Raw genomic sequence first — 18,734 nt, forward strand, 5'->3', positions numbered from 1 at the left:
CATTGATACCCAGAAAAAGTCCTTTAATTGAAAGAATGACATAAAGAAGTCATAAATCTTAATTAAACCATACTTACGACATCGCCCATTCCACGACTCCATTGTCTTCTGCAAAAGAGTTAAAATAAAAAACAAAAATATTCCTCAACTTTCCACAGAGAAGATGATAACCCATTTGTCTCACGATGGGTCTACCTCTGCTACATCTAGATGGCAGGCTACATGGTTGCATGATATGACCTTACAGCCTGTCATCCAGCAGAGACACTGAGCAGCGTCTGCTACTGCTGCCCAGTATCTTGTAGGACCTGTCTGACATCACTGCGAAAGTTCTCACAATCCCAGTGTCATCAGAAAGGTCCTGGGAGTTCATAGCCAATGAACCCACTTCACCTAGCTGATGTCAGCATGAGTGCTGTTAGAAATTTTCCCACAGCACTCGCACTAAGGTCAGATCAGTACAAGAGATGTCAGTGTCTGTGTGTAATACATGTGGCACACGTGTCGCAACCATGTGCTGCCCAAGTGCCGCATCAGTACCACATAGTGGGCACCAGGGAAGCAGCGGTACAGTGTGCGCCAATGTCACCTGTCAATACAAAGGTGACATCAACCCTACAAATAGGAACCCCACTTACCACCACTAGAGGGCAAGTGTGGAGAGCTGGGCAAAACTCCAGAATTGGCGCAATTGATAGATGTGTTTCTTTCTGGGTGGCTGCGGGCTGATATTTTTAGGCTGTGGGGCCAATATCCATAGCGGCAGCAGGCGTTGGCTGATGGGAACTGCAGTCCAATCAGCTGACACCAGTGACCAGATGTAAACTTTACACCCCCGATCACAGCTGCCTGCTCGCGCTGCCTATTGACAGCATGGGAACCGCGGCTCTCTGACCGGGGGTGATGATTTCACTGCTGATCAGAAGCGGAGTTCACCCAGTGTTCGGGCAGCCAATCACAGTAATGCCACACCAAAGGACGGGCCGGCATTACTGTGATTGGCAAGCAAATAAAGGGCCACACGAATATATACCGAGGCGAATAGCAAATTACTCGCCGAGTAATGAATAGCCCGAATACAGTACTATTCGTGCGAGTAACGAATAGTGCCAAATATATTCGGTCATCACTAGTGGCAACCTATATAAATATTATCTTCCATTCGGGATGCAGAGTGTGTTTCACATGATAGATGCATACATTATAGTAAAGTAATTTGTGCAACCAAAGAGCATAGAAAATGAGTAGTAAAATGACTAGCTTGAGTAGAATCTATTAGGTTTTCACTGCACAAAAACGCAGCGACTTACAGTTCCAGGAAAATGAACTGGGTTTATTGAAATCTCATGCACATTGAGTTTTCACACTGCATAAACTGACATGCCATGTACATTTTTCTTTCAAATAATTTTTATTAATATTATAAATTTAATAGAGGTGAAGGGTAAAGGGTAAGGGAAAACAGGGTGGAAGGGACAAAAGGAAAAGAAAAGACAGGCTTACGTACATATATAACTACTGCAGCTTACTCAAACAGAAAAAGACTGTAGCTTACTCACAGATGAAATGTAGCTCAATATTAAACCTAATACAACTATCGCTTCTTAATAGCAAAAAAGTAAGTATGATGTATGATGTATATAAGGGCCTTTCCTGTCTGGAATCACCTAAGGTGACATTAGGACTTTGTGGGGGCAAAGTACGGTTCATTTACAAGCTACAATTGAGGAATAAGTAGAAAACAGCTTTTCCAGGCCTTTGGATAATGAAGTTACTATTTTCAGTAAAATGTTGATTGTAGAACTATTTCACTTGGGGTAAAAGTTTGATTTGGACATAGAAAGGAGTCCGGGAGAACCCATGGAGGATTTTATACCGGCACGTTTCAGGAAATTAGCGCCTTCCGCTGGAGAAGAAATATTAATCAATTTAGATTCAAATTTAAGTTGTAGCATAGAGAACTGAGTCCAATTGTAAGGTATTCTGGCCTTTTGAAGCTCATGGTTGGTGGATTGAAATAATTTCCGTTTATGCAAGGTTTCCTTAGACATGTCTTTAAAAAAGGTTAAATGACTAAACGGAGAAGAGAGGAATCTTGGCTCTTTTAAAATACCGAGTAGTGTATTTCTGACCCAGTTGGGGTAAAAAGAGACGATAACATCAGTAGCAACATCAGACAGAAGAGAAGATGGCCTGCGAATTCTAAAGACCTTCTCAATTAAGTTTATCCCATAGGTGTTAGGAATTAAATGAGAAACTAAGGAAGAGATGTAATCCCTTAACTGGAAAGACTGGACCGTTTTTGGAATCCCTCTGATCTTCACATTGTTTTTCCGTTTAAAGTCTTCAGGATTAGTTAGACTTTTTCTGAAGGAAGTAATATCTTTTTGAATGTTTTTCAATGAATCTTGAATCTGAGAAAGTAGTAATGTTCTGATCTGTAGTAGGATATGAGGACTCTTGAATTTTGAATGAGGAGGCAATTCTTTTTGAGTTACATAAGGAGCCATCAGAAGCCCTATAGGATTTTGAAAATGAGACATCCACTATGCGCGATAACATATCTTTGAAGAGCTCTTTGATGAAACTCTCGGCAGCTTTGACTTTGTTTAAGTGTATAGAATCTTCAGATTCCATTTCGATTTCAGACGATATTTTTGAGTTATCATCATTATTAGTATTTTTCCCTGAAATATCTACTGAAACTAGGAGGGCCTTACATATGTTGATCATAAATTTTTCTGTTGGGTTATCATCGATTGCTTGAATATCATTTATCAATGAATTATTGTAATTACAGTGCACTTGTAATTTTGTCTGATTTAGTTTGACTGATTTAGTCTTTTGTTTACATTTTTCAAAAATTTCAGAATTTTCACAACTGGTTGTATATTCTGAAGAAGAATTTGAACATGACGAAAAAATGTCATCGGGAACCATGTCATCAGAAAAATAGTTACCTCTATAACCAAAAGAATCTGTATCATTATAAAACTCCTCAGAGTGACTATTCTCCCACTGTCCCGATGAGTTGAGGGATTCATCTGATTGATCAGATTTGTTTTCTATATCTTTGTGAGAAGAAACAAATTTGTCTGTGAAGAAGATATTTGTTGTTTGCTTAACAAATTTAGCAGAGTAAGGAGCTACATTACCTCCCCTTTAATTTCCCCCAGATTGTAGTCTCTAGTAGTATGTGTGGATTTAGAAGGAGTTCTCTCTTCAAGTAAAAATTTCAGATGCAGACCCACATCTTTCCAATCAGATAAAAGCTTTGGCCTCATTTGACTGTAAATTAGACATGTGCCCTTTAATGGTGCTACTTCTCAATATATTAGATGATTGATGAACTCGTTTTTTGCTTTTAAGTATTGGTATTTTACTTATTGTTACTGATGATTGATCAGTGAGGCCATTTCTTTGGATTTTATTCTCCTTTATTTTGCTTGATGCATTTGAGAGGGTTTTCCTCTCACTGTCTCTGTATGATATTTGCTTATTTGCTCTCTGAAAGCTTCACCTTCTGCCTGGTCATGAAGGGGTGTCAGTGACTGATTTTGTAACTGTAAGACACTCCCCTCATCCTCCCTCTCTGCATTCAATGCCCATCATATCTTAGACCCCCTGGGATCTGAAGAGCCCAGTAAACACTGCCGAGGCCATGCAGCTTTGAAGACTGTGACTCACCATCTTTTCCAGTTTGCTGCGTCATGGCTGCAGTGATCACTGTGGTCCCTCTGCGCTTCTTCTTATAACTGGCAGCCTGCACTGGAGTCTGGATAGGAGCGGGAATGTTCGTCGCTTTAATTACCTCTCCCCTCCGTCGAGCCGCAGCCCCGGAAAACACTTATTTCTCCATCTTCTCCAGTCTGTGAGTCGACATATATCAGACTTCATTCAAATGACATCTGAGTGCAGTGTGAAGTTTTGCAAGCAGCCATAGAGTTGCAAGGGTGCTCGCCGTAAAAATATACGCAGCCAACTTGGCATGAAAAAGTGAACACTAGCCGGCACTGCTCCACAGTATAACATTGGAGCGAGTGCTATCCGATGAAATATCAGATTGCACTCATCCGAGTTATACACTGGCTACTGGCCAGTGTGTGTGAGCACTAAGGCCGGCATCACACTAGAGAGATGAGTGAGAGGTGCAAAAATCCATAGAAATACGGATGAGTGAGAGTTGCAAAAACAACGCATTGCACTAGGACAATGTTTCTCTATGGGGCAGCGTCCATCAGCCGTATATTTCTCGGCAGTATTTTACGGGCTGAGAAAAATCGCAGCATGCTGTGATTGTCAGCGTACTCCTCAAAAAATACGCCAATGAAAGTCTATGGGGGCGAGAAAAATACGGATTACACACGGACCATCAGTGTGACTTGCGAGAAATATGCAAGACTTTTCCAGGTGACAGGAAATGGGCCAAGCCATTATCAGGAAGCTTAGACATACTAATTAGCTTAAAAAGCACCCCAGACATCCCGGAAGAACACCTCCACAGAGTCCTGCAGCATGTCTACCTACATAAATGTAGAGATGATTATCGTTTTGGTCCAAGAAAGGCCAGAACTTTGGGACCAGAGGGATGCACATTATTCCGACCGGGCCAGAAAAGAGGTGGCATGGTGGAGTATATGTGTCCAAATGTTTACAGATTTTGGGGACCGTCCACATGAGGGACAGCAACAAATTAGTAAGTTCTCTCATGTTTTATAAATCATATTAACTGCACTAAATAACACATTTTCACAGTATCCCCTTAAATCCTATTATGTGTATTTTTTGCTCATTATGTGTAATCTAGATTATGTTGATAAACGACACCTTACCAGGTGACATGACTATGTAAAATGTCTATAAACTTGTTGATCCAATGTGCACAATGTCCTAATACATTACTATTGTGTGACATTACAGTAAAAGATGTTATGAGATGCTGGAGCGGCATCGGCGACTAGTGTTGAGCATTCCGATACCGCAAGTATCGGGTATCGGCCGATACTTGCGGTATCGGAATTCCGATACCGAGTTCCGATATTTTTGTGATATCGGAAATCGGAATCGGAAGTTCCCAGTGTATGGTTCCCAAGGTCTGGGGGAGAGGAGACTCTCCTTCAGGCCCTGGGAACCATATTCATGTAAAAAATAAAGAATTAAAATAAAAAATATGGATATACTCACCCGTCCGGCGGCCCCTGGACCTTACCGATTGTAACCGGCAGCCTCCGTTCCTAAGAATGAGGAGTTTAGGACCCTCGATGACGTCGCGGCTTGTGATTGGTCGCGTGCCGCTCATGTGACCGCTCACGCGACCAATCACAAGCCGCGACGTCATCGCAGGTCCTAAACTCCTCATTCTTAGGAACGGAGGCTGCCGGTTACAATCGGTAAGGTCCAGGGGCCGCCGGACGGGTGAGTATATCCATATTTTTTATTTTAATTCTTTATTTTATTTAATTCTTCATTGAGGAGTTTAGGACCTGCGATGACCTTGCGGCTTGTGATTGGTCGCGTGAGCGGTCACATGAGCGGCACGCGACCAATCACAAGCCGCGACGTCATCGAGGGTCCTAAACTCCTCATTCTTAGGAACGGAGGCTGCCGGTTACAATCGGTAAGGTCCAGGGGCCGCCGGACGGGTGAGTATATCCATATTTTTTATTTTAATTCTTTATTTTATTTAATTCTTCATTGAGGAGTTTAAGACCTGCGATGACCTTGCGGCTTGTGATTGGTCGCGTGAGCGGTCACATGAGCGGCACGCGACCAATCACAAGCCGCGACGTCATCGAGGGTCCTAAACTCCTCATTCTTAGGAACGGAGGCTGCCAGTTACGATCGGTAAGGTCCAGGGGCCTCCGGACGGGTGAGTATATCCATATTTTTTATTTTAATTCTTAATTTTTTGCATGAATATGGATCCCAGGGCCTGAAGGAGAGTTTCCTCTCCTTCAGACCCTGGGAACCATCCAGGATAGCTTCCGATATTTGTGTCCCATTTACTTGTATTGGTATCGGGTATCGGTATCGGCGATATCTTATATTTTTCGGGTATCGGCCGATACTATCCGATACCGATACTTTCAAGTATCGGAAGGTATCGCTCAACACTATCGGTGACCAATACAGGCGTCAATGTCAGCAGCGGGCCAGGAGTGGGGATGCAGCACCGACCAAGCGGAAGTACATATATTTCGACCGCCTGGCATTTCTGGCTCCCATTATGGATCTCAGACCGTAAGTACATACATCACACCACATTACACATTTAGGGTCATATCTCCAACCTTTTTTTTTTATTTAAATTTCATAACAGAACTCAGTCCAACCTCACTGAGAGGGAGACAGTGTCGGATTCTGAGGCCATTATAGATCCGGTTGGGGAAGGTGAAGAGGTGGCTGGCCTATCTTCTCAGGCTTCCAGCTGGATCCCACAGGCTCCTCCTGCACCAGCACTAGTAGCTGCAACAGGACCTATACTAGCAGCTGCACAGCACCCAGAAGCCTTGAGGAACTAGGCAACAGCAGCAGCCCTACTGTTCATCTTGAAGGCTACCCCCAGCCTGCTGTCATATCCCACTGTGGACGACGAAGGCGAGAGATCCCTGCCTCTGATACAAGGAGTCATGTTGACATGGGGGTGCTGAATTACCTATCCAGGGCTGCCCAGGATGAAGGTGAGGAGGTATGTTCCTGCAGTCTGGCCCGGTACCTCCGTCCCCTACCCTGTGAGGTGAGGCTACGTGTGCGAGGATCAATTCAGATCCTCATTGATGCATGCACACACCCCAAAACCCCATATGAGGTATTTGAGATCTTGGAGAGGTGGCAGCTGTTACCCCATAACCTGCTCCAAGTTAACCCCAACCCAGAAGTGCATGGTCATATGGATCTGAGGCACCTCCTCCAAGGGTGCCTATACGTCAACCCATCCCCCAAACCAACCTTGGCCACAACAAGCCCAAATAGCAGCCTATAGCCCACCTGTCCAATAAGGCCACTTGTGCAGACCCAGTGTTGGAGGCTGGTCCCAACCTGGCTTTGGACGACATGGCTATATTGGGAGGTATGAGGCACGTGGCTTCCAGAATCCCACGAGTATAATGTAAATTATCCCTATGGACAGTTTGTCGCTCAGCATTCTGATTCTGGCCACAACATACATCATGGCCAAGATTATACACCCCCACAGGGTGAAGGGCAAGTTGGACACCAAAGCCAGCAACAACGAGAGGCTGGACTCCCACCATCACCTCCACCAAAGTACCAAAATTTGTCATGTATTTTGGTATCTGATTTTGCTATAGCAAATTTATGTTTATGTTTGATTATTTTATTTTAGAAATTTTGAAAAAAAGGTATGCCCAAATTTCTCTGGGCACAAAAGCCATATGACTGAAATATGGGATTTGTTAAAAAAAGTTATCTTTTGGCTTTATAAACATTTAAAATATGCCAAGTTTTGTCTCTTATTGAATTAATTACTACAAGATAAAAATGAAAAAAAAAATCTATAAGGTAAAGAAACTGAACAGACACAACAACTTAAATGAAAAAATGATATTTATATACACAAACATTTTAAACTTACAACATAGATACAGCATGCTCTTGCCAGGGAGTAGCACCCTGAAGTGTCACAAAATAATTAGTGAAAATATCACGTACTTTCAGTCTGGAAAGCGGACTATGCTGAGGGATCACATTGGTCTAGGCCTACCCACATTGCCCAACACACCTTCAGCACCATCAGATGATGAGCAATTATGAAGTCGGGTGAAGTTATGTAGGACCACACATGCTTTTATTACCTCATTTACATTGGATTCACTCAGCTGAATAGCTGACTGGAGGACCTGCCATTTGGCACAAAAATGCCAAATGCGCAGTCCACCAATCGCTGTGCACGTGATAGGCGCAAGTTAAAGATCCTATGCTGGTGGTCTAGGTTTCGACGGGGATATTATCTCATTACATGCCTGGTTAATTGAAAGGCCTCATCTGCAACAAGGACATAAGGCACAGAATCTTGATTGGAGCCTGGAAGCTGACGTGGTGGTGGTAGGTCCAACTGGTTATTACGCAGCTGCCGACACATAATGGAAGAATTGAAGTCTCTGGAGTCTCCAGATCTTCCATAGGCCTCAATGTCTACAATTATAAACCTGTAGTGACTGTCAACCAGAGCCAAAAAACACTACAGAAAAATATTGTTTATAATTATAGAATTGGGATCCTGAGTTTGGTGGCTTACGCACTCTGATGTGCTTCCCATCAAGGGCTCCAATACAATTGGCAGTGCTCCTCAAATCCCCATGCAATATGCACCCAGTCTTCCATCTTGGGCTCAGGCATGACCACTTGATGAAGTCGTAACCAGATTAATGCACAGGTAGACCGGACTATGCCTGAGATTGTAGACTTCCCAATCAAAAATTCATGATGGAGTGCTGCATAGCATAGACCAGTTGTAAGGAAGCTAAAAGAAACAAATGTTGAAAAATAAACATTAAAACTGGCTCAAGGTTTTAAACAATTCATATAGGGCACAAGTACTGTGTGGAACTAACAAGCCAGGCTATTACAACCTTAAAAAAATTTACACTGGCTATGTGAATTTAACATAAATAACATATTCTTATTACTAAGAGTAGAGATATGAGATATATTAGGAATAAAAGAACTGGTAAGCATAAATAGATAAGACATTTAGAGACACATCATCAACATAGAGTATGAGGATGAGGAATACATACCGTAACGTAAGGAGAAGACGCTCCTCAGCAGATATACATTTGCACATCCTGGTGTCCTGAAAGGTGATCCTGGAGCGCACTGTCTCCAACAAAAGATCAAAGGTGGCAAGGCTCATGTGACAATATTGATAAAACTTGTCAGGATGTGTCTGAACAGAGGCATAGAGACAATGGAAATGGTCTTTAGTGAGGCATTGCATCAAAAAGCCGATGGACCCACATTCGTCTCCTCCTCCTCGGATCCACTATCACTGGTTAAGGCTGGCCAAAGCGGCGTGGCAAAACCCAGTTGTATAGAACACGCTCAGTTGGGGTGAACCTAAGTCTGTCTGACATGTTGCCAACAAACCACCAATGCACCAACACAAGCACAGCAACAAAATGGCCAGATTGGAGGCTGCTACCTGTTGTAGAGGCAATAAATAGGGTTGCTGATGATGATTCAAATTATTTTCAGGCCTCAAAACCATTAAATGTCCATTTTGGAAGGTTGCGAGAAAAAAAACGCTATACAATACGAATGACATACGGAGGATTACATGCGCAAAATAGGCAGCCACACCTTGCCAACTGATGACATACGGATCACTGTTCAGGGAACATTTCTGCGTATTACGACAGTAAAAAAGGGACCGTATTTTTTTACGCTTTTGTGTGACGCCGACCTAAGAGTTATACTCTAAGGCCATGTTCACACATTCAATATTTGGTCAGTATTTCACCTCAGTATTTGTACTAAAACCAGGAGAGGAACAATCAGAGGAAAAGTATAATAGAAACACATCAGCCACTCCTGGTTTTGGATTATAGATAATGAGGTAAAATACTGACCAAATACTGAATGTCTGAACGTGGCCTTAGGGTTTGCTCACACTAGCGTATAAAAAAATCAGTCCTTTTCTCATCCAAGAAAGTGCAATGATTTTTTTCTCACTTGTCATTCGTGTGCTGTCTGTGTAAAATACTCAGCATCTATGAATCTTTTACTGGACCATTTGCAGTATCCATTCTGATGGTTCGCAAGGTCTCCGATTTTTTTCACACACCCTTCAGGTTCCAGAGTCCCAATTTTTTCTCATGCCAAATACAGCTGGGAAAAAATACACAAATCTGCACTGCCTCATTGAATAACATTGATTCGAGTACAATTCGATATTTTCTCTGATTTCACTCATCCGAGATATACGCAAGTGTGAGCGAATCCTTAGTTTAATAATCTTTTAAATGGCTATAGAGAAAACCTTTTTTAGATTTATATGCAAACAAAATGTGCATACAAACGAGGGCATGGCAGCATGTTTTGGTGCACCCAGGCTCCCACAGTTTTTCTTGCAGATTTTTCCTTTTTGCTGTAGTCTACTGTTTATTACAGACAAAGAAGAAAAAAAGAACGATCGAGCTGTCCATGGTGATGAAAAAATGTAAACACTTTATTATTATTAAATTTTAGGAACAGAATAGGAGGGGAACAAAATGAATGTATGTGCAGTATAGAATGCAGGATGCATAGTGCAAGCTGAAGGTCAAACAATCATATTACTATATTTGGCAACCAGCCATCATGTTGTACTACAAATAGTATAGGCCGATTGCCTCCTAATCTGTTCCTACCATTTAATAATAATAATAATAATAAAGTGTTCACATGTTTTCATCATTCCTGGACTGCTTGATCGCTCTTTCTTCTTTCTTTGTTATGTTCAATTTTGAGGATCTGTCCACTTTATAGTCCTATACAGTGGTATCATAATGAATAAATGATATTTAAATATACTTAATGGTAATGGTACCGCTATCTCTGATGGGCTACTTTTATGTTTATTACAGACATACAGTTGTGTGAAAAAGTGTTTGCCCCTTCCTGATTTCCTATTCTTTTGCATGTTAGTCACACGTAAATGTTTCAGATTACCAAACAAATTTAAATATTAGACAAAGATAACCCAAGCAAACACAAGAGGCAGTTTTTTAACGAAGATCTTTATTACTAAGGGATAAAGAAATCCAAACCTACAGGGGCCTGTGTGAAAAGTGATTGCCTCCTAAACCTACTGACTGGTTGGACCACCCTTAGCAACAACAATTACAATAAAGCATTTGCGATAATGGGCAATGAGTCTTTTTTCCAAGCTTTGGAGGAATTTTGGCCCACTCATCTTTGCAGAATTGTTGTAATGCAGCCACATTGGAGATTTTCCAAGCATGAACCACTATTTTAAGGTCATGCCACATCATCTCAATCGGATTAAGGTTGGGACTTTGATTAGGCCACTCCAAAGTCTTAATTATGTTTTTCTTAAGCCATTCAGAGGTGGACTTGCTGATGGGTTTTGGATCATTGTCCTGCTGCATAACCCACATGTGCTTCAGCTTGAGGTCATGAATAGATGGACAGACATTCTCCTTCAGGATTTTTTGGTAGACAGCAGAATTCATGGTTTTATCCACAGCAAGTCATCCAGGTCCTGAAGCAGCAAAACAGCCCCAGACCATAACACTAAAACCACAATATGTTATTGTTGGTACGATATTCCTTTCCTGAAATGCTGTGTTACTTTTATTTCAAATGTAATAGGACATACACCTTCCAAAAGGTTCAACTTTTGTCTCGTCAGTCCACAGAGTGTTCTCTCAAAAGGCTTGGGGATCATCAAGATGTTTTCTGGCAAAACTGAGATGATCATTTATGTTCTTATTGCATGTATTTCATCTTCGAACTCTGCCATGCAGACCATTTTTGCCCAGTCTCTGTCTTATGGTGAAATTATGAACACTAACCTTAACTAAGTGAGGCCTGCAGTTCTTTGGATGTTGTTGTGGGTTCTTTTGTGACCTCTTCGATAAGTCATTGCTGCACTCTTGGGTTAATTTTGGTCAGCTGGACACTTCTAGGAAGGTTCACCACTGTTCCATGTTTTTGCCATTTGTAGATAATAGCTCTCACTGTGGTTTGCTGGAGTCCCAATGCTTTAAAAATGGCTCTATAACCTTTGAAAAACTGATAGATATCAATTACTTTCTTTCTCATTTGTTTCAGAATTTATTTGGATCGTGGCACGATGTCTAGCTTTTGAGGACCTTTTGGTCTACTTCACTTTGTCAGGTAGGTGATTTCTTGATTGAGAACAGGTGTGCCAGTAATTAGGCCTGGGTGTGGCTAAGGAATTTGAACTCAGCTTCCCAAAGATGTGATAAAACACAGGTAAGTTATGTTTAACGTGGGTGGGGCAACCACGTTTTGACACAGGGCCCTGTAGGTTTGGATTTCTTTTTCCCTTAATAATAAAGACTAGTGATGGATGAGCACTAAAATGCTCGAGTGCTCGTTGCTCGGGTCAAGCAAATTGGAATGCTCGGGTGCTCAATGAAATGACCTGAGCAACGAGCCCAATGTAAGTCTATGGGAAATTCTAGCATTTTTCCGGCGCCCCCTGGCGGTCTGCAGAGGGTCTAGAAATTGCAGAAATCGATGGGAACATTGTTCAAATAACACTGGAAGATCATTGGGAAGATCCCTGGGAGCATTTCTGACTCACAGGTCACTGCTGTGAACAATGTTGTCAGAGTCTTACGCCACTTTAACAGACTCACAATAAAACATACAAAAACGAAGCCAAAATGGATTTCCCAGGGAAATATGTAAAGGAACATCCTTTCCAGGGTAATGACTTGTACATAAGGTAAAATAAATAACCAAAAACAAAAATGCTCCTCCACACCTTGGGCTATGTTCACATGTAGCGTCATTTATGCATTTTTTTACTTTAGCATTGCTTTCAACCAAGACAAATGCATTCACTGGGAAATGTCATTTTAACATTTTACAACCTTATTGGGCCATGTGGTGTGTGACATATCATCCGACACATCCTGTTTAATTTATGAAGGAGGGACTCTGAAAGTCACAAAGCCTATTTTTATAGGGCCATCAGGTGGCCTTTACTATTCTTAGAGATCCATCAGCCCACTATGCTTTGTTGTTCTTATTATTAAAAAGTGGGTCCCTATACTGTTATTGCCTATGCAGTGAGGGACAGGGCAGCCAAAAATCGGATGCACCCAAAACCCCTTTGATGAGACGTACAGGAGGGACTCATGAAAAGATGGTCCCATTATTAGCAAGTGGGTCTCCCATAGTGTTTGCCTATGCAGTGAGTAGCAGGGCTGACCACAATTTGGACACAAACCAATACCCTTTGAAGAGATGTACAGGAGGGCCTCCTGAAAACAATGTTCCCATTATTAGGAAGTGGTTCCCCCATGCTGTTTGCCTATGCAGTGAATGCAAGGCCTGGCCATATTTAGACACACCTCAATACCCCTTTGAAGAGAAGTACAGGAGGGCCTCCTGAAAACAATGTTCCCATTATTAGGAAGTGGTTCTCCCATACTGTTTGCCTATGCAGTGAATGCAAGGACTGTCCAAAATTTAGAGGCACAACAAAACTCCTTAGAAGAGACGTCCCAGAGGGCCTCCTGAAAACAACATTCCCATTATTAGGAAGTGGGTCTCCCATACTGTTTGGCTATGCAGTGAATGCAAGGTCTGGCCAAAATTTAGACGCATCCCAATACCCCTTTGAAGAGTTGTACAGGAGGGCCTACTGAATACAATGTTCCCATTATTATGAAGTGGTTCTCCCATACTGTTTGCCTATACAGTGAATACAAGGCCTGGCCAAAATTTAGATGCTCCCCAATACCCCTTTGAAGAGACATATAGGAGGGCCTCCTGAAAACAATGTTCCCATCATTAGGAAGTGATTCTCCCATACTGTTTGCCTATGCAGTGAATGCAAGGCCTGGCCAAAATGTAGACGCACACCAGCACCCCTTTGAAAAGACGTACAAGAGGGCCTCCTGAAAACAATGTTCCCATTATTAGGAAGTGGTTCCCCCATGCTGTTTTCCTATGCAGTGAATGCAAGGCCTGGCCATATTTAGACACACCCCAATACCCCTTTGAAGAGAAGTACAGGAGGGCCTCCTGAAAACAATGTTCCCATTATTAGGAAGTGGTTCTCCCATACTGTTTGCCTATGCAGTGATTGCAAGGCCTGGCCAAAATTTAGACGCACAACAAAACTCCTTTGAAGAGATGTCCCAGAGGGCCTCCTGAAAACAACATTCCCATTATTAGGAAGTGGGTCTCCCATACTGTTTGGCTATGCAGTGAATGCAAGGCCTGGCCAAAATTTAGATGCATCCCAATACCCCTTTGAAGAGATGTACAGGAGGGCCTACTGAATACAATGTTCCCATTATTAGGAATTGGTTCTCCCATACTGTTTGCCTATACAGTGAATGCAAGGCCTGGCCAAAATTTAGATGCACCCCAATACCCCTTTGAAGACACGTATAGGAGGGCCTCCTGAAAACAATGTTCCCATTATTAGAAAGTGGTTCTCTCATACTGTTTGCCTGTGCAGTGAATTGCAGTGTTGAGGCTGAAGAACCTGCAGTGAAGAATTACAAGATTGAAGCTGAAGAACTTGCAGTGAATTTTAGTGTTGAGGCTGAAGAACCTGCAGTGGAGAATTGCAGTATTGAAGCTGAAGAGTCTGCAGTGAATTGCTATGTTGAGGCTGAAGAACCTACAGTGGAGAATTGCAGTGTTGAGGCTGAAGAACCTGCAGTGAAGAATTGCAACATTGAAGCTGAAGAACTTGCAGTGAATTGCAGTTTTGAGGCTGAGGAACCTGCAGTGGAGAATAGCAGTGTTGAAGCTGAACAACGTGCAGTGGAGAACTGCATTGTTGAGGCTGAAGAATCTACAGGGTGGGCCATTAATATGGATACACCTGGGTGGGCCATTTATAAAGTTGCATCCAAAATGTCTGACTTCAAAATGGCCACCATGGTGACTTCCCATCTTGAAAAGTTTTCCCCCTCCCATATACTAATGTGCCACAAATAGGAAGTTGATATCACCCACCATTCCCATTTTATTTAGGTGTATCCATATACATGGCCCACCCAGGTATATCCATATAAATGTCCCACCCTGTAAAATGGAGAAATGCAAGGCTTTCCTGAAAGGGTCGCTGAGAGGGAAAAACTTCCACCAGAGCAATGGGCAGAAGTACTGGCCCATACTTGATGCAGTAATCCCAGTTGGCATACTATGATTTAGCTTGGCAGGATGCTAAAGAGTATGGCAAGCTAAAAATGGAGATTATTGCACACTTAGGGGTAACAATGGCTCTCAGGGCACAGCGGGTTCACCGTTGGGTGTATCACTGGAACAAACTACTGCGCTCCCAAATGTTTGACCTGTTGCACCTGGTCCACACGTTGATGCAGCCAGAGTCCTCTACACCTGTGCAGATGGTAGAACAGGTGGTGATGGACCGGTTTGTGCACTCCATGCCGAGGCCCGTACAGACTTGGGTTGCCCAGGGTGATCCCCAGAATGCTGATGAACTGGTCGGACTGGTCAAGAGATACCAGGGGATGGAAGGTTCCATGGGAAAGCAGCCCACTCTATAATGGTGGTCCCAACAGGGGGTGGAGGCCTAAAAGGGGGTATTGCTCCCATACTGTTTGCCTAAGCAGTGAATGCAAGAGCTGCCACAAATTTGGATGCACACCAATACCCCTTGGAGGAGACGTACAGCAGGGCCTGCAGAAAAGAATGTTCCCTTTATTAGGAAGTGGGTCTCCCATACTGCTTGCCTATGCAGTGAGTGCAAGCGCTAGCAAAAGTTTGGAGGCACTCAAATGCCACTTGGAAGAGACGTGGAGGAGAGCCTCATAAAACTTGTAGGGTCTCCTATACTTGTAATGCCCCTGCACTAAGTGTATGGGCTGACAAACATTTACCCAGGGCGTATACATGAACATACTGTATAGCCAATTTTTTTGTATAGGCATCATAAACTCCCATTAAAAAAATCTGGTGGTGGAGGATAAGTATGAGGAGAAGGAGGAGCACAACAGCAAATAGCCAAAATAAGGAAGCGTATTCCCATGTGTGGGTGTGAAGAGATGCATGGGAATAGACCTCCCAAAAAATGACACTGGATTTGAATTTATTTTATGCTGCTATCATTCAGTGGTGTTGAGAAGTCTGGCCCAATCCAGCCCTTGTTCACTTTTATAAGAGTCAGCCTGTCATCATTTTCAGTTGACAGGCGGATGCGCTTATCAGTAGTGTTGAGCGATACCGTCCGATACTTGAAAGTATCGGTATCGGAAAGTATCGGCCGATACCGGCAAAGTATCGGATCCAATCCGATACCGATACCCGATACCAATACAGGTCAATGGGACTCAAGTATCGGACGGTATTCCTGATGGTTCCCAGGGTCTGAAGGAGAGGAAACTCTCCTTCAGACCCTGGGATCCATATAAATGTGTAAAATAAAGAATTAAAATAAAAAATATTGCTATACTCACCTCTCCGACGCAGCCTGGACCCCAGCGAGGGAACCGGCAGCGTTGTTTGTTTAAAATTCGCGCTTTTACTTGGTTACGTGAAGTCCCGGCTTGTGATTGGTCAGGGCGGCCATGTTGCCGGGACGCGGACCAATCACAGCAAGCCGTGACGAAATTACGTCACGGCTTGCTGTGATTGGTCCGCGTCCCGGCAACATGGCCGCCATTAACCAATCACAAGCCGTGACGTCACGGGAGGCTGGACACGCGCGCTTTTTAAAATACGCGCATGTCCAGCCTCCCGTGACGTCACGGCTTGTGATTGGTTAATGGCGGCCATGTTGCCGGGACGCGGACCAATCACAGCAAGCCGTGACGTAATTTCGTCACGGCTTGCTGTGATTGGTCCGCGTCCCGGCAACATGGCGCCGTGACCAATCATAAGCCGGGACGTCACTGGAGGCTGGACACGCGCGCTTTTTAAAATACGCGCATGTCCAGCCTCCCGTGACGTCACGGCTTGTGATTGGTTAATGGCGGCCATGTTGCCGGGACGCGGACCAATCACAGCAAGCCGTGACGTAATTTTGTCACGGCTTGCTGTGATTGGTCCGCGTCCCGGCAACATGGCCGCCCTGACCAATCACAAGCCGGGACTTCACGTAACCAAGTAAAAGCGCGAAATTTAAACAAACAACGCTGCCGGTTCCCTCACTGAGGTCCAGGCTGCGTCGGAGAGGTGAGTATAGCAATATTTTTTATTTTAATTCTCTCTTTTACACATTATTACATTAATGTTGTTGCAATACCCGATACCCGATACCACAAAAGTATCGGATCTCGGTATCGGAAATTCCGATACAGCAAATATCGGCCGATACCCGATACTTGCAGTATCGGAATGCTCAACACTACTTATCAGTTATAATTCCACCAGCAGCACTAAAAACCCGATATGACAAAACACTAGCGGCAGGGCAGGCCAGGACCTCCAAGGCGTAGAGAGACAGTTCATGCCACATGTCCAGCTTGGATACACAATAGTTATAAGGTACAGAGGAATCATAAAGGACGTTGGTACAGTCAGCAAGGTACTCCAGCAGCATCTTCCAAAACTTTGCACCCCTTGTGAGAGTACCCCATGCCTCAGGGCCTGTGCGATGGGAGGGTCTCACAAAACTCTCCCAGAATTTTGACAGTGTTCCCCTGCCTCTGCTGGATTGGAGTTGTGTCTCTCTCGCCTGTAATCTTTGGTTGTCCAGCGAACTGTGACCTCTGCCGCCAGCATTTTCAGATGGGAATTTTTTTATCAAATCTGCAACAAGGGCCCTTTGGTACTGCCCCATTTTAGTAGACCTGTCCACCTTGGAATGTTCTCCTTGTAGCGTGGGTCTAGAAGTGTCACCAAGCAGTAATGACTGTCACCCAAAATTTTGAGACACCTCACACTCTAGTGAGTACATATGCAAAATAGTGTGATTTTATTAACAGAACATCAAATAGGAGCAAATAACAAATATATAGTAAGCCACCGGAATAATATTAATATGACGTTTCGACTCTCCCGAGTCTTACTCATAAAGTCGTTAATATGTAAATGATATGTATATATAGCAAGTCCTTTTCTAAGGATATAATTGATGCTGGGTTGTAGCAATGGGGTGCCTAATGAGTAAAGTAATGTCGACCTGCATAAAGGGCCTGAGTACCTAGGGATGGCCATTGCCATCAGGTTGCGGAAAGCTTCCCTCTTTACGAGCCTAAAAGGTAACATTTAGAGAGCAAGCAGTTGCAAAATGTGTGAATTGAGTAGTGTTGCCTGTGTGGCGTTGGCTGCGTATTTGCGCTTGCATACCAAAGACTGGGGTATGGAAAACTGTATGCTGCGCTGGGACAAGGACATGGCCGTGCTTGATGATGGTGCTAGTTGAGTGTGTGCAATGACAGGTGCAGGGCAGGAGGAATCTTCACATGCACTATGGATAGGTGATTGGCTTGCACGTACAACAGTGGAAGAAGCAGTGGTGTCACCTGCAGGCACTGTTCCTGAACCATGGGGTTCGGCCCACAAAGTCGGGTGCTTTGCTGCCTTGTGCCTGATCATGCTGGTGTTGGTCAGGCTGGTAGTTTTGCTACCCCTGCTGATGCTGGCCTGTTAGTTGGTGCTAATGGTCTTTTTGGGGTTATCAGCAGAGTCTTTAAAAAAACAACCAAACTTGGGATCTAACAGTTGGACTGGCAACTTCCGTCATGTTGGTGTTACAGGGAATGGTTGCCCACCTTCTGTCTGCAGCCACAACACTGCTTCTTTCTGCCTGTTGGGGTACTATACCTCCCTCCACTTGTGTACTGCTGTCCTCGCTCTGCATGTCCTGCCAGCTTGGGTCAGTTACTATATTATCCACCACCTCATCCTCGACTTCTGCACCCTTGTCCTCCTTCTGACTTTCTAGCAATTGTGTCTCATCATCGTGACACATTCCTACCATGTGATGTAACACCTGGCGCGTACTTCCGGGTACATGCGCCGGTATGCCTGAAATAGCACAATTTTGACAGCACTGATATGTGATCCGTGGCACAGACAAACCGCAGTTT

Source organism: Ranitomeya variabilis, chromosome 1 (assembly GCF_051348905.1).
Source record: "Ranitomeya variabilis isolate aRanVar5 chromosome 1, aRanVar5.hap1, whole genome shotgun sequence".
NCBI classification, from domain to species: Eukaryota; Metazoa; Chordata; class Amphibia; order Anura; family Dendrobatidae; genus Ranitomeya; species Ranitomeya variabilis.